We start from the raw sequence: 17645 nt of genomic DNA on the forward strand, positions 1-17645 counted from the left end.
TGCCGGAAGCTGGCATACACATGTCATGTTTATAACGCTATACTCATGCTGTGTGGTCCTAGAGCAGTGTAGCATTTAAAGAAGCATGGTCCCAACAAGAATTTTGATCTTCACTCATGTTTTTACGAGATATTGAAGGTGGTCCAAAATTACTGACTACTTGACAGCTCTCACTGAAATTTTCTGGCTTCTCTTTTCTCTAGCTCCTCAGTGTGTGAGGACTTTGCTGTCATTTACACCATCATGTACCACCATTCATTTCCTTAGCTGTGCTGCACAGAAATGTGTACAATTTCTTCTCAACAGGTCCTGTTCCTCCAGTGGAAGGCAGCCTCCATTTTAACTCTGGTGTGGAAAACTATATCAGTTTGTCCCTTTTCTTTTCAACCAATGGAGGTCAGGAAGGAAACTCGTTGGGAAAGAGAGAGGAAGAAATCCATGAACTCTCCCATATTAATGTTTTCATCACCTGCATATTGTGTAGTTGTTCCCAGATTTAGAATATCTTTGGAATCTTTCATTTTGAAAGTTGAAAGTATTTTAAAGATTTAAGGGGAGAGCTTTTTCACAAGTGGAGGAGGGATAAAGGTAACACTATATGAATTTAACATGGAAGAGATCAGAGATGATAGATTTTGAATTATCCAGGTTCAAAGATTATTCACTGTTTGTATTACAACATAATAATGCATAAAGTTGCCTCCGGGGTAACAGTTTTCCGGAATTGGCACTATCTGAAATAAGTTGGCACAGGGTTAATGAGATTTTATTTTAATAATTATGGTAACTTTGAAGAATAGCTGTTGCCTTAATTTTTTTTCTAGGCTTGCTTGATTGGGGTAAGTTAATTTTATTATTCACATGAGAAAATATTAAAGCATTGCACTAACCTTCCTGTAGGTCATCAATATATATAGTCATATCCTTGGGTCTCATTTACATTTTTTAGAAGATACTCATTTTATATGCCTGTATGTAAATTTTTACTACCTCGTGCTGAATCCCAGCACAGACTGTGTGGAAGAAATTAATTCTAATACCGCCCACACTCTTTCCCTGCCTTCTCTACAACTCTGCGCAAAACAGTGATTTTTACTTCAAATAAACTCCCACATGCTTGTGCAAATGTGCCACTATCACAGACCACAGGTATAGGGCAAATAGTATGGGCTGCATCTGGTCAGAAGTAACCATGAACCCAGACAAGTCAATTAACTTTTCTAAGTCTTTTCTTTAATTGTCAAAAGGAGATAACTACCTTCTTGGGTGAATTGTTGTAAGCATTCATTGCGGGAATGTGTACATTGGTACAGCTACTATGGAAAACGTTATGGAGGTTCCTCAAAGAATTGAAAATAGAACTACCATAGGATCCAGCAATTTGAATATATCTGAAGGAAATGAAATCACTGTCTCAAAGAGATGTCTGCACCCCCCATGTTCATCACAGTATTATTTATAATAGCCAAGACACAGATGCAACCCAAGTTTCTATCAATGGATGAGTGGAAAAAGAAAATGTGGTGTACTAAGAGGGAAGTTTATAGCAATACAATCTTACCTCAAGAAACAAGAAACATCTCAAATAAACAGCCTAACCATACACCTAAAGCAATTAGAGAAAGAAGAACAAAAAACACCCAAAGTTAGCAGCAGGAAAGAAATCGTAAAGATCAGATGAGAAATAAATGAAAAAGAAATGAAAGAAACAATAACAAAGATCATTAAAACTAAAAGCTGGTTCTTTGAGAAGATAAACAAAATTGATAAACCATTAGCCAGACTCATCAAGAAAAAAAGGGAGAAGACTCAAATCAACAGAATTAGAAATGAAAAAGGAGAAGTAACAACTGACACTGCAGAAATACATAGGATGGTAAGAGATTACTACAAGCAACTGTATGCCAATAAAATGGACAACTTGGAAGAAATGGACACATTCTTAGAAAAGCACAACCTTCCAAGACTGAACCAGGAAGAAATAGAAAATATAAACAGACCAGTCACAAGCACTGAAATTGAAACTGTGATTAAAAATCTTCCAGCATACAAAAGCCCAGGACCAGATGGCTTCACAGGTGAATTCTATCAAACATTTAGAGAAGAGCTAACACCTATCCTTCTCAAAGTCTTCCAAAATATAGCAGAGGGAGGAGCACTCCCAAACTCATTCTATGAGGCCACCATCACCCTGATACCAAAACCAGACAAAGATGTCACAAAAAAAGAAAACTACAGGCCAATATCACTGATGAACATAGATGCAAAAATCCTCAACAAAATACTAGCAAACAGAATCCAGCAGCACATTAAAAGGATCATACACCATGATCAAGTGAGGTTTATCCCAGGCATGCAAGGATTCTTCAATATCTGAAAATCAATCAATGTGATATACCATATTAACAAACTGAAGGATAAAAATCATATGATCATCTCAATAGATGCAGAAAAAGCTTTTGACAAAATTCAACACCCATTTATGATAAAAATTCTCCAGAAAGTCGGCATAGAGGGAACCTACCTCAACATAATAAAGGCAATGTATGACAAACCCACAGCCAACATCGTTCTCAATGGTGAAAAACTGAAAACATTTCCTCTAAGATCAGGAACAAGACAAGGTTGCCCACTCTCACTGTTATTATTCAACATAGTTTTGGAAATTTTAGCCACAGCAATCAGAGAAGAAAAAGAAATAAAAGGAATCCAAATCAGAAAAGAAGACGTAAGACTGTCACTGTTTGCAGATGACATGATACTATACACAGAGAATCATAAAGATGCTACCAGAAAACTATTAGAGCTAATCAGTGAATTTGGTAAAGTAGCAGGATACAAAATTAATGCACAGAAATCTCTTGCATTCCTATACACTAATGATGGAAAATCTGAAAGAGAAATTAAGGAAACACTCCCATTTACCATTGCAAAAAAACAAAAAAAAACAAAAAAAAACCCCACCTAGTAATAAGCCTACCTAAGGAGACAAAAGGCCTGTATGTAGAAAACTGTAAGACACTGATGAAAGAGATCAAAGACCATACAAACAGATGGAGAGATATACTATGTTCTTGGATCGGAAGAATCAACATTGTGAAAATGATTATACTACCCAAAGCAATCTACAGATTCAATGCAATCCCTATCAAACTACCAATGGCATTTTTCACAGAACTAGAACAAAAAATTTCACAATTTGTATAGAAACACAAAAGACTCTGAATAGCCAAAGCAGTCTTGAGAAAGAAAAATGGAGCTGGAGGAATCAGGCTCCCAGACTTTAGACTATGCTACAAAGCTACAGTAATCAAGACAGTATGGTACTGGCACAAAAACAGAAATATAGATCAATGGAACAGGATAGAAAGCCCAGAGATAAACCCACGCACATATGGTCACCTTATCTTTGATAAAGGAGGCAAGAATATACAATGGAGAAAAGACAGCCTCTTCAATAAGTGGTGCTGGGAAAACTGGACAACTACATGTAAAAGAATGAAATTAGGACACTTCCTAACACCATACACAAAAGTAAACTCAAAATGGATTAAAGACCTAAATGTACGGCCAGACCCTATCAAACTCTTAGAGGAAAACCTAGGCAGAACCCTCTATGACATAAATCACAGCAAGATCCTTTTTGACCCACCTCCTAGAGAAATGGAAATAAAACCAAAAATAAACAAATAGGACCTAATGAAACTTAAAAGCTTTTGCACAGCAAAGGAAACCATAGAAAAGACAAAAAGACAACCCTCAGAATGGGAGCAAATATTTGCAAATGAAGCAACTGACAAAGGATTAATCTTGAAAGTATACAAGCAGCTCAGAATCAAAAAAACAGACAACCCAATCCAAAAATGGGCAGAAGACCTAAATAGACATTTCTCCAAAGAAGATATACAGATTGCCAACAAACACGTGAAAGGATGCTCAACATCACTAATCATTAGAGAAATGCAAATCAAAACTACAATGAGGTATTACCTCACACTGGTCAGAATGGCCATCATCAAAAAATTTACAAACTATAAATGCTGGAGAGGATGTGGAGAAAAGGGAACCCTCTTGCACTGTTGGTGGGAATGTAAATTGATACAGCCACTATGGAGAACAGTATGGAGGTTCCTTAAAAAACTAAAAATAGAACTGCCATACAACCCAGCTATCCCACTACTGGGCATATACCCTGAGAAAACCATAATTCAAAATGAGACATGCACCACAATGTTCATTTCAGCTCTGTTTACAATAGCCAGGACATGGAAGCAACCTAAGTGTCCATCGACAGATGAGTGGATAAAGAGGATGTGACACATATATACAATGGAATATTACTCAGCCATAAAAAGAAATGAAACTGAGTTATTTTTAGTGAGGTGAATGGACCTAGAGTCTGTCATACAGAGTGAAATAAGTCAGAAAGAGAAAAACAAATACCGTATGCTAACACATATATATGGAATAAAAGGTTCTGAGGAACCTAGGGGCAGCACAGGAATAAATACGCAGATGTAGAGAATGGACTTGAGGACACAGGGAGGGGGAAGGGTAAGCTGGGACGAAGTGAGAGAGTGGCATGGACATATGTACACTACCAAATGTAAAATAGCTAGCTTGTGGGAGGCAGCTGCACAGCACAGGGAGATCAGCTCCGTGCTTTGTGACCACCTAGAGAGGTGGGATAGGGAGGGTGGGAGGGAGACGCAAGAGGGAGGGGATATGGGGATATTTGTATACATATAGCTGATTCACTTTGTTATACAGCAGAAACTAACACAACACTGTAAAGCAATTATACTCCAATAAAGTTGTTTAAAAAAAAATGGTGTATGTATGTACAGTGAAATACTATCCAGCCATAAAAAGGAAGGAAATCCTGTAATTTGTGTCAGCAGGGATGGGCCTCCATGGTATAGAGAAAGACAAATACTCTGTGATCTCACTTAGACATGAGAACTCATAGAAACAGAGTACAAATTGGTGTTTGCCATTGGCTGGTGGTAAGGGTGCGGGATATGGGTGAAAAAATTGAGATAATGTAAATGCATTGTGTTTTGGGGTGTAAAATAGATGTTTAGCTGATCCTTCCCCCTTCCCCTTTTTATATGGAAGATACTCTCTTTTAAACATGGAAAGTAGCAGTCAACTGATATACTCCAAATGGGTTTAGCCTCCAAGATAATGTTCAGATTAGTTGACTAGGAATGTGCCATTTGTTCATCTGTAACTTGGCATATTTGGTTTCAAATAATGAGAATAAAGAATTTGAAACCTAGTGGGGCTTCTCCAAAGTTTTACTTCTTTTAGCTGCCTGGAACTAACACTGCCTTTGGGGGGAAAACTGGTTTATGTAAAACTGTTGTCCTTAAGGTATTTCCTTTCACAATGGCCCTGCTAAAAAGGTAGACTCAACAGTAAAAAAAAAAAGTACGTAATGAAATACAGCTAATAAAATGTTTGTTTTGGAAGCTTGTGAAATAACTTCCTTACTCTTGAAAAATGATGACGAGGCTAAAAATCTGAGGACTGAAAAACAAGTGAGTGAGCATCAGATGGGGTGAATATGTTTTCAGGTGCCCTGAATGTTAATGTCTTTAATAGGTGTTTTAAATAGTTAATTTTTTTTCATATCATCACTAATTAGCTCTTTATTTTTTTCCTTCATGTAGCTGTCACTTGAATAGGGATAGAAATTAATTTTTAATGCGCCGTTGTTTTTACATCAGATCCTGGCATATTTGCTTGATTTACCCTTTGTGGTAATGATCAAAATTCTGTCTCTCATTGATAAGTAGGAAATATAAGTTTTGCTTTTATGCTTTAAAATAATTGGAAAAAATTACAGAGTTCTAGCAGGAGCCATCATGTATTAGATTTCAAGTGAATAGAAAATGGGTTAGGAAGGAGAAGAAAGCTCTCTGTGAGGAACTTTTGAAAAACAAGGAGAAAGATTTTGTGTGATTATAGCTAATGTTGGGGGTAGACTAATTTACTTGATCTGTTTGACATTGTGTCCATTGAAAAATTGCTTGCATCCATGTGGTCAGCTAACAAGATTGTAGCTGAAGACAGGTTAAGATAATCAGATATCAAGGGTGGGGAAGATGACTTAGTATGATTCTTTGCTAAAATGGGACTAGGCAGGCTAAAGACAGAATGAGGGCCAAGGCCAAGAAGAAGGCTTGGAGGAGCCCAACTAAAGTTTGGTCAAGCAGGGAGTCTTTGTCAACACACAGGGACACATCAAGGCCTTGTCCTCAACCAAAAATAGATGCCTTCATGATACCATCCCCTTAGTAGCTTGGCTGTCCTGGGTGCTTAAGAATCATACCTCTGGAATTGCAGTTGTACCTTTGCAGATCATTTCTCAGATTTTGTTGAGAGCAACCATTTTGGATTAATTACATAGTTCATTTTGACTTTAAGTTATGTTTATGTGATTGGTTACCGTTTGTAAAGCAGTTTCCTATACGTTATTTCTTTTTTGCCTCACAAGAAAACTAAGTAGGCATTTCCTCATCTTAGATACAAAATTAGAGCTTAAAGAGATTAAGTGACTTGCCTGACCTCATTTTTTTTTTAAATTTATTTATTTATTTTTGGCTGTGTTGGGTCTTCGTTTCTGTGCGAGAGCTTTCTCTAGTTGCGGCAAGTGGGGGCTACTCTTCATCGCGGTGCGCGGGCCTCTCATTATCGTGGCCTCTCTTGTTGCGGAGCACAGGTTCCAGACGCACAGGCTCAGTAGTTGTGGCTCACGGGCCCAGTTGCTCCGCGGCATGTGGGATCTTCCCAGACCAGGGCTCGAACCTGTGTCCCCTGCATTGGCAGGCAGATTCTCAACCACTGCGCCACCAGGGAAGCCCCCCTGACCTCATATTAAAGGACAGAACCTGAGTTCTGAATCCAGATCTTAGAGATACGTTTAAGTGTCGTTAAAAAGCAGCTTTAGGGCTTCCCTGGTGGCGCAGTGGTTGAGAGTCTGCCTGCCGATGCAGGGGACACGGGTTCGGGCCCTGGTCTGGGAAGATCCCATGTGCCGCGGAGCAACTGGGCCCGTGAGCCACAATTACTGAGCCTGCGCATCTGGAGCCTGTGCTCCAAAACAAGAAAGGCCGCGATAGTGAGAGGCCTGCGCACTGCGATGAAGAGTGGCCCCCACTTGCCACAACTAGAGAAAGACCTCGCACAGAGACGAAGACCCAACACAGCCATAAATAAATAAATTAAAAAAAAAAAAAAAAACAACCACCATTTCATTTAAAAAAAAAAAAAAAGCAGCTTTAAAGATAAATACCTTTAAAAATTTCTTCCATAAGGAATTCTGTATTTGTAAAAGACTGAATTAAACAGAAAAGGAAATTTTAAAAATTAGTTAGTGATCAAGTCTTTTTATTGTTATGTCTTCTTCTAAGCTGTAAAAATGTTACATGAACTTAACTGTAGAATTCTTATGTATTTCAGTGAAGGAGAAAAATATATGTAGTATGCACATTCACATGCACACACATACCGTCCACATTTGACTCAGTGATACTTACGAAGACCATTTTTCAGTGACATTTGGAAATTGTCTTTGTCATCGGTGTCTCTTTCCTAAGGCCACTATTAAATGACACAGTTGTCATCTTGTCCTCTTGGTAAGAAGTACTGCTAGTGTCTAGGAAGTGTTTTTTAGAAAGCAGCTTATTGGAACCGTGTAGAACAGCGCCCTTTTCTCCGAAGGTCAACGTGACGTCATAATCTGAGATTGAAAAGAGACATGAAAGTAGACAAAGAGAGACAGTGTTTGCTCTGTGAAGCTGACCCTCCACACAGTGAAACCTCTCTGGCCTGACTCTGATGCTGCAAACATCTCTCATTTCTCTTTTTCTCTCTGTTAATATCCTGTTGCCCAGCAGGGGGCAGGACAGTTTGTTTCTTTCTTTGTGAGAAGCTGCCAGATGAAGGATCCTTACTTGTACTTCAGAGACTCTCAGGGCTAAGGGTAGAAATGTAATTGACACTCTTCTCTTCTGAATGAGGAACTAGTTATACCATTTTAATCAGATATTTCATCCAAACAATTATAGCTTATACCTATCAGGCATTTGCTCTGTGCCAGGCATAGTAAATGTAAATGTACATAGTAAATGTATTAGCTGGGTCAGTCCTCCTAACAGATTTACATTATTTTTTATCCCCATTTTAAAGATGAAGAAAGTGAGGCTCTGAGAGGTTAAATAACTTGCCCACTGCATCTTTTTTTTTTTTTTTTTAAACTAGCATTGAGTCATTTTGGGGGGAGGTATAGTTGATCTACCGTATTACATGTTTCAGATGTACAATATAGTGATTCACAATTTTTAAAAGTTATACTCCATTTATACTTATTATAAAACATTGGCTATATTCCCTCTGCTGTACAGTATATCCTGGTAGCTTATTTATTTATTTTATACATAGTATTTTCTACCTCTTAATCCTCTACCCCTGTCTTGTCCCTCCCTCCTTCCTCTCCCCACTGGTAACCACTAGTTTGTTGTCTGTATCTGTTACTCTTTTTCTTTTTTGTTAGAGTCACTATTTCGTTCTGACTGCATCTTATATAAAGGAAGGTTCAAGAGATTTTTACAAGCTGTGTCTTCTTTGGTAACTCATTTCAATATCCAAAGATACCTCCTGTTGTAAAATTCTTTCTTCAGCTCCAAAAATTCCAAGTATTACTTTATTTCTTGTGTTGATTGAGAACAGTTGAGTATGTAAAAGCCCTTCCTTCGAGGTCTACTTGCTTTCCCCTGGTGGCTTTCAAATTTCACTGTTTGTAAAAGTCCTTAGGGGAGCTTGTGGAAATTTCACATTCCTGTGACCCAAGGATTCCAGTGAAATGGATCTGAATTGGGGCCCTGAAGTGTGCATTTTCCACAGATATCTCAAGTGAGAGACAGCTAGGCTGTCCTTTTGCCACATTTGGGGAAAGTCTAATCTACATAGCAAATTTTGAACTTAAGTCTGATTCTCAGAGTTGCTAATGACATTGAATAGGTTTCCCAACTGTGTATAAACCAGCATTTGTTAAATAAATCACAATTTATAGAGGACCTGTGTTGTGAGTCTTTTATAAAATTTATGAGTTCATCCTCTTCATTCATTTCATTTGTTAATTTGATTGTTAATGCCAGATTTTGTCTTAGATGGAGATGCGTCTCTACATGAGAAGCAATATTAAAGATCCCTTTTTTACCTCTCTGGTTATAAATCCCAGTTTCTCATCACTTTTATAAAATCCTATTTTCCCAACCCCTCTGTGACATGAGTACCTCCCTGATGAACTCCTTTTATCAATAGGCTCTCCAGATTTCTGTCCCCGTCTCCATCAGCATGCTTTGCAAAATTACAGGATGCTTGCTTTATGGTCCCCAACCATCATTTTACTGATTACCCACTCATCTTGTTCTCGTGTTTGCCTGCGGGCTTCAGCCTTCTGATTTTAATTTGTGGCGTTTATCTAAGCTTCAGCAACGACTGGACCCCATCCTGCTCTGCCTGCCCTTCACCAGAGCCTTGCCCTCCAGGAGGCTGGATTTTCCTCATTTGTGCTGCAGCCTTCCCGACCCGTCTTCCATTGCATCATTGTTTTGACTTTAAATCCTCCCCCCAGGGTTATTAAGCAGGTGGAGCGAGGATGCTCTGTTGGTATCACCTGGACCTTGCCTGCGGAGGCTCAAACAAAACATGTATTTTAAAATAACGATTCCAGAAAATAGCTGGAGGCCTCCCCTTTGTTTGCTTGGCCCGCATTTGATTCTGTAATATCAGCTCTTCCTGAATATAACTTTCAACCTCACTCACATAATAGATGATTAGCCCGCAGCACAGTTTAACAGCTGATTTTGGTCACGTTTTACATAGAACAGAATCAAATTCATCTTTATTTGTCCTGATGTTCAGTTATAAGGAGAGCTCCAATAATAGTCTTAACAACCGCTATTACTAATCACATTTATCAGGCACTTCCAGGCATTGGGTTTCTTTCATCTTCATCACCACCTCTGCTAGGGTTTGCTGGCTGCCACTGACTGCCTTCCACTCTTGTGTGACCAAGTCTTAGACACCCATTAGCTCTTCCACTAGAGAGAACTGGCTATCTGTGCTGTGTTTCCTATCTTTAATTCTGTGCATCTTGTCACTCCCAGAGTCCCATCAATGCTATTCCAAAATATCTCTGAAGCGATCTTCTTCTCTCAAGCTGCTGCTGGCCGGCCTAGTTGAGGCTGCCATCACGACCACCGTCATCACTCCTCTGTCTTCTCCAGCCTCTGGTTTAGCCCCCTTTCTCAGGGCTGCTTTGAGATCCTGAGTTGTTTCTGCCTTTTTGCACATGTGTTCCCCCCAGTGTCAACACTGTTGTGCCTTTCATCCCTTATTCCTAGCCTGGCCAAATACTACTTGTCAACCAGGCGTCAGGTTTGACAACATCTCCTCCAGGAAGCATTTATCTTGTCGGACAGCTTTCTTCAGAGCCACACCTTCGTTCTAGTTACCATCTTCTCTCATCCTGGTTGCCTAACACTCTGCTCACAGGTGTCTCTGTCCATCTCCTTCAGTAGCTTCAATTCTGCTTTTTCATAGGTCAGTGGCTCTCAAACCTTTTGATCTCAGCACTCTTTATCTCCCCCCCAGCTTTCTTGTTTAAAGTATAATTGATTTACAATATTAGTTTCAGGGGTACAACATAGTGATTCAAATGTTTATAGATTATACTCCATTTATTGTTATGATAAAATACTGGCTCCATTCCCTGTGCTGTACAATATGTCCTTGTTGCTTATCTTTTTTTTTTTTTTTTTTTTGGCTGCGTTGCATCTTCGTTACTGTGTGCGGGCTTTTCTCTAGTTGCAGCGAGTGGGGGCTACTCTTCGTTGCAGTGCGCGGGCTTCTCATTGCGGTGGCTTCTGTTGTTGTGGAGCATGGGCTGTAGATGCGCGGGCTTCAGCAGTTGTGGCTCGCGGGCTCTAGAGTGCAGGCTCAATAGTTTTGGCGCATGGGCTTAGTAAGCTCAGTAGTTGCTCTGCGGCATGTGGGATCTCCGCGGACCAGGGATTGAACCCCTGTCTCCTGCATTGGCAGGCGGATTCTTAACCACTGCACCACCAGGGAAGTCCCAGTCCTTGTTGCTTATCTATTTTATGCATAATAGTTTCTACCTGTAAGTCCTCTACCCCTGTCTTGCCCCTTCCCCCTTTCCTCTCCCCACTGGTAACCTCTAGTTTGTTTTCTGTATCTGTGAGTCTGTTTCTTTTTTGTTATATTCACTAGTTTGTTTTATTTTTAAGATTCTGCATGTAAGTGATAACATACAGTAATTGTCTTTCTGTGACTTACTTCACTGAGCATAATATCCTCTAGGTCCATCCACGTTGTTGCAAATGGTGAAATTTCATTTTTTTAATGGCTGAGTAATATTCTATAGAATGTGTGTACATGTGTGTATATGTGTGTGTGTAACATCTTCTTTATCTGTTCATCTGTTGATGAAAACTTAGGTTGTTTCCGTATCTTGGCTATTGTAAATAATGCTGCTGTGAACATTAGGGTTCACGTATATTTCCAAATTAGTGTTTTTGTTTTCTTTAGATATATACCCAGCAGTGGAATTACTGGATCATATGGTAGTTCTGTTTTTAGTTTTTTGAAGAACCTCGGTACTGTTCTCCATAGTGGCTGCACCAATTTCCATTCCCACCAACAGTGCACAGGGATTCCCTTTTCTCCACACCCTATCCAGCATTTGTTATTTGTGGTCTTTTGATGATAGTCATTCTGATAGGTGTGAGCTGATATCTCTTTGTAGTTTTGATCTGCATTTCTCTGATGATTAATGGTGTTGAGCATCTTTTCATATGCCTGTTGGCCATCTGTATGTCTTCTTTGGAAAAATGAATATTTGGGTCTTCTGTCCATTTTTTAATCAGGTTGTTTGTCTTTTTGATATTGAGTTGTATGAGCTGTTTATATATTTTGAATATTAACTCCTTATCAGTCATATCATTTGCAAATGTTTTCTCCCATTCCGTAGGTTGTCTTTTTGTTTTGCCTGTGACATCCTTTGCTGTGCCAAAGCTTTTAAGTTTAATTAGGTCCCATTTGTTTATTTTCATTTTTGTTTCCTTTGCCTTACTAGACAGATTTTTTTAAAAAATTGCTACAATTTATGTCAAAGAGTGTTTGTTCTGCCTATGTTTTTCTTCTAGGAGTTTTATGACTTGCAGTATTACATTTAGGTCTTTTATCCATTTTGAGTTTATTTTTGTATATGGTGTTAAGTCTCTCTCTTTTCAGTAGACTTCAGTTTTTAAGAGCAGCTTTGGGTTTACAGAAAAATTGCACAGAAAATATATAGAGTTCCCAATATCCTTTTCCCCTTCACCCATCGTTTCTCTTATTAATAACCTCATGTGTTGTATATTTTTGTTACCATTGATGAACCAATATCAATATATTATTTAATTGAAGTCCATAGTTTACTCCTTTCAACTCATAAATATATTTGCGAATGCAAAAATACCTTGTTTCTTATGTAGTCACCTTTATAGAAGTTGAAACTGAGAAATTAAAAAAATATAACATTCCTTTATATTTTTGCCAATCTCTTTCTGGTCTGATTTAATAGAAGACAGTTGGTGTCTCATAATTGCTTCTGCCTTCATTGTGTTGTGATGCCACTAGTCACATAGCCTCTGGAAAACACTGCTGTACACTTGTGAAAAAAGTGAGTGTAAAGGGCATAAACGTTAGTATTATTAGGAAATGGGTTTGAGCTTATAGATCCTCTGAAGGGATCTTAGGAATTCTCATGGGTCCCCTGATCACACTTTGAGAACCACTTCCATCCACCTAAATGATGCTTCCTTTAAGTCCTGTTAATTCTTTAGGTCTCAGTTTAGACGTGTGTCATCAAAGAGGCCTTCTCTCACCTCATACTGCATCTCTGTGTTCTACCATTCCATTACACACACTTATATTAGAACATCTGTATTTGCTACTAGACTATAAGGTCCCTGAGGGCAGGGACTGGGGCTTTTGTTCACTGTTATGTATTCCTAACACACATGTTCTGATTATACTTACTGCACCAATGATTGACTAGGCAGAAGAAGTAAGAGCGAATACAGTTATTTTTTAGGAATTTACTAGTAAAGAGGGAAGAGGCTTGAACATCATTTATTTCTCCATTAGCATCTAAAGTCCTTGATTGCTGGTATCATGCTTTTTCTCTGTGGATCATCAGTGGACATAGTTTGTGTTCAATAAATGTTGTGCTGAGTGAATGGATGGATATTCAACTAGTGAATGGGTGAATTCAGGGGTTAGATGGGATTTCGAGTGCGAGTGGAGGGTTCATTTGATGATGTGATTATCGTGTCCTGGAAATGACTAATTGCCCTGTTAATACTTGCTGCCAACTCTGAGTTATGTTTGATGCAGTGGTTTCATATATTTGTGTTAGGAACACTTATCAAATATACCTCGTAGATGGGAACGTTTCCATCAAAACAATCTTGAATTTGTGGGAACAATGTGCTTTAAATTAAGATTTCAGTATCCCCTTGTCATTGCCAGCCTTCCATGAGAAGAAAAATAATTGATTAAACATGTGGCTTAAACGACTAAGAAAGACGTACAGTTATACCAATTGAATTTTAATATGTGTTATGTGTTTATGTTTTTCAGGTAAGGAATTATATTTCGTTCTGCCTGGTTTCCTAAGGAACCTGACAGATGCCGTCTTCTTGTGTTCGTTTGTAACCTGCCAAATCATGCGAAATACACTCGACTACAAAACTAGGGCTTCAGTTGTAAGTAATATGCTCTGTGCTTTTGTCAGTGGAGTGGGTCTGGAGGTAAGGGCTCTGCAGGGCACTCTGGCTTGCATCTGCTCTCTGTTAGGCTGGTTACTGACCACTGCTCCCCACATCGTTGTGGAGACTGTCTCCCCTCTGCCCCGTGCCTGCTATATTCTTCCTGCTTGGGGTGACTTCCCTTTTCTCTTCTGCTTCACTGTTTATCACTCATTATTAAACCATGAAGCCTGATGATTTCCTGTATATAACATTTCCACTGAAAAAAAAATTCAAATATACAAAGATAAATTTTTAAAAAATATCAGTTGAAGAGGAAGCTTGAAACCGTTATGCTAAATGAAATAAGCTAATTGTCCCCAGACACAAAGGGACCAGTATTAGATGATCCACTTAAATGAATTCTTTAGAATTTATAGAGACAGAAACTGGACTCGAGGTTACCAGGGGTGGGAGGAGGCAATTCGAATTATTGCTTAATAATTACAGAATTTTTGTTTGAGGTGATGACTAAGTTTTTTTCCCCCAGTCTTACTGAGATACGATTGAAAAAGTTTCGGAAATAGATAGTAGTGATGGTTGCACAACATTTTGGGTATAATTAATGCCACTCAATTATATACTTAAAAATAGCTAATTGAATGGGTTTTTTACACACACACACACACACACACACACACACATTTTTATCACAATTTTTAAGACGTTAAAAAATAAATCAGCCATAGTCCTACCCCACAGAGATTTCACTGTTAATACTTGGGCACATTTTTCTTACTTTTTATATTGTTAACATGTTTCCTGATAGTCTTTCTTATTACTGAAGTTAAACTCCTGTAGTACAGTAAATTCTACATCTACTTTCTTTGATTTAATGTTCTTTCATAAGTATTTTTTCCGTACCTTTGGAGCCTTTGCATCCATACTATCAACTACATAAGATTTTGTCCTAATCAGTCACATTCATTCAAGAGCGAGTGCCATTCATCCCATTCCTGGTTGCGCTGACTCGTCCGTTTCATTCACTCAGCTTGTAGTTCTTGAGCACTCACTGTATGCCAGTCATTCTTCTGGGCCCTCTGAGCCCAGAGGGTTTGACCACTCAAGTTTGACCAGCAGAGTCCCATCATCTGACCCATGCAAACTAGTTCTGTGGGGTGTATTTTGGGAGACACTGGGCTGGATGGTCTATGATTCTATCCCCTTCCTCTGGTCTGAAATTCTCTGATGCAGGTTGTTTAATTCTGACACTTAGTTAAGTGCAGGTAACCTGCCCATGAACAAACTATTGTAAGCGTTTTCCAAAGTTTGCTCTCCTGGGACTTCCCTGGCTGTCCCGTGGTTAGGACTCTGAGCTCTCACTGCCAAGGGCTAGGGTTCAATCCCTGGTCAGGGAACTAAAATCTGACAAGCTGCGCATTGTGGCCAACAAACAAACAGACAGGCAGACAAAACAAAGTTAGCTCTCCTTCTTTTCTCTGTCAGTGGATAGATACTCAAGATGCTTTTGACCTCTCCTCAAAACTGATTTGTAATATAATGAACAATTTGAAAGAGTTGTTAAAAAAAAAAAAAACCCACAAAACTCAAGTGCATCCCCTTACTAGAATTCTAATGAAGGAGGGTGAAGTCTCATTTTTTAAGAAGTAGAAGGACAAAGCTTGCACACAATAGTGGAGTCTTGGCGAATATGTATCTTTCCTACGTGTAAATGAATTCTCCCCAGAGTTTCTTTTCTTCTACTAAAATGTATCCCACTCAAGATTAGAGAACCAACAGAAGAAAATGAAAATTTTCTTCCCCTAGGGACGGGGGAAAAATACTCATTTTTCACAAAAGCCTTAATGAAAGTAGTGGAAATGTTTTTTAGCGTTTTAAAATACTGGCAGAAACTAGGTTTGCTTCAGAAACAGTTTTCTTGGTTGACTTAGAAGTGGGATGGTGGAATATAAATAACTGGATGGACAAGCTCTTCGGGATCTTCTTGACTGTCTCCTCATTGTGTATAATGGTACCAGGCACATAGTAGGAACTTGATATACAGTTGAGTGAATGAATGGATTTTGAGAGGGTGGAACTTCTTTACACTAGGCTATGAATATTATCACCAAGGGAAAAAAGATATTTATTTTAACACGTGATCTCAGGAAAATGAGAGCATGATCATGACTCCTGTTTGTATTCTTATAAGTATCTAGCATTCGGACTCTGTGCAGATACCTTTGTAGACAGAAAGCAGATAGGATTCTTTTTCCCAGAGATCGACGACAAGATAGGGCTTATTTCACCCTACCTTCTATTTACCCCCTTCAAAAGCTAAATTTCGCATCTGTTTTCAGGCTTGTTTGTGGGCAGATGTTTCTGAGTTTGTTTACAAACATTTCCAAGACATATTGTCGATCAGCAGGTTTCCTCAATTAACAGCAGCTTCTTAAGTCTGTTTTCTGTATTGGTTGTGTGACAAATGCTATAGGGTTTTGTAGATGCAGGGACAGAGAAGTTTACCGACTCAGCAGAATCCAGGTGAAGTCTGATAACGAATCTAGACAGTTTGTGTAGAATGGAATTCATTAAAAGGGTGAGAACACAGGAGGCAGTTTGGTTGCAGGTCTTCGCTTGAATAAGGACATGGCCCCCTGCTGTGCACTTATCCTGCCAGGTCCCAGGCATTGCACACACACATTCACTCACATGTGGTATTTTATGTCATCCTCTGAAGAGTTCTGGAAAAAAGACTGAACTTTCATTTCATGGATGAGGACAAAGTGGCTCAGAGACCATAGAATTTGCCAACGTTTGGACAAATTCCTGGTGCAGCCCCACGTCACATTCTGATGCGTCAGGGTTCAAAGCCCTTATTTGCTCTCTATAGAAAAGGAATTATTGAATGAGAAACATGTTCTGGGATGTGTTGGATTTTTGTAAAAGGGAAAAAAAAATGCATGCATTGTCTCAAAACATGAGCATAGGGATTCTGAGAATCATCTCTTAAAATTAAATGAGATTATGTAAAATGTTTGACCTGGTCCCTGATGCCCCATAAGTCATGCCTGTTGTTGCTCTTGTTTTTGTTATTGACACATAACAACAGACGCCTTTGTAGACCAGCCTCTGTTGTTCTTGTACTTGATACGGTGGGTGTGGCTTTGAGAAATACAGGGGTTGGAGTCAGGCTCTCCAGGTTCAGATCTCAGCATCTTAATTTACTGGGTGGGTAACCTGTCGGCCAGCTCATTAAGCTCTCTAAGCATTGCTGTCTGTCCCTGTACAGTGGGGATGGTAATTGCACTAACCTCCTAGGATTCAGGCGAGGATTAAATATTAGGGTCAGGTACGAAATGTACCTTGTGCAATGCCTGGCACTCAGAAAATATTATTAGTGTTATTATCAGTCATTAGTGTCGTTGTCAGTTCGTGATCATAAAAACGTAAAAGGCACCCCCAGTGGAAGGTGATCCATGTTGTGTCCTGGCAGAAATGTGAATATGGGTTGCTGGTTTGGTGTGTGTGTGTATACACAGAGGTACGTGTGTGTATACACAGAGGTACGTGTGTGTACACACAGAGGTACGTGTGTGTACTGAGTATACCTTCCTATCAGAGGCTTTGGTTAAACTAGCACAAGAAAACCATTATAAGTCTTCTTGGAGGCCATGGAGAGGATCATTGCTCTTTTCATTGTCAACCCGCGATTTAAACACTTTGGGACCGTAGTGAGAAGATGTGGCCTGAAGCCATTGGCACAAAGTGGAAAAGAAAACTGGAGAACTTTTGAAAGCACTCTTGTTTACCCTGAGTCTT

The 17645-nt window shown here is 39.1% G+C and overlaps 1 protein-coding gene across 21 annotated transcripts in view; it reads left to right on the forward strand.

Annotated features, from left to right (window-relative positions):
• The window catches only part of MAGI1 (membrane associated guanylate kinase, WW and PDZ domain containing 1), a 622042-nt gene that overhangs the window by 247812 nt on the left and 356585 nt on the right, over nt 1-17645 (forward strand). The gene's annotated exons all lie outside the window — the stretch shown is intronic.

Source organism: Balaenoptera acutorostrata, chromosome 10, assembly GCF_949987535.1.
Source record: "Balaenoptera acutorostrata chromosome 10, mBalAcu1.1, whole genome shotgun sequence".
Taxonomy (NCBI): domain Eukaryota; kingdom Metazoa; phylum Chordata; class Mammalia; order Artiodactyla; family Balaenopteridae; genus Balaenoptera; species Balaenoptera acutorostrata.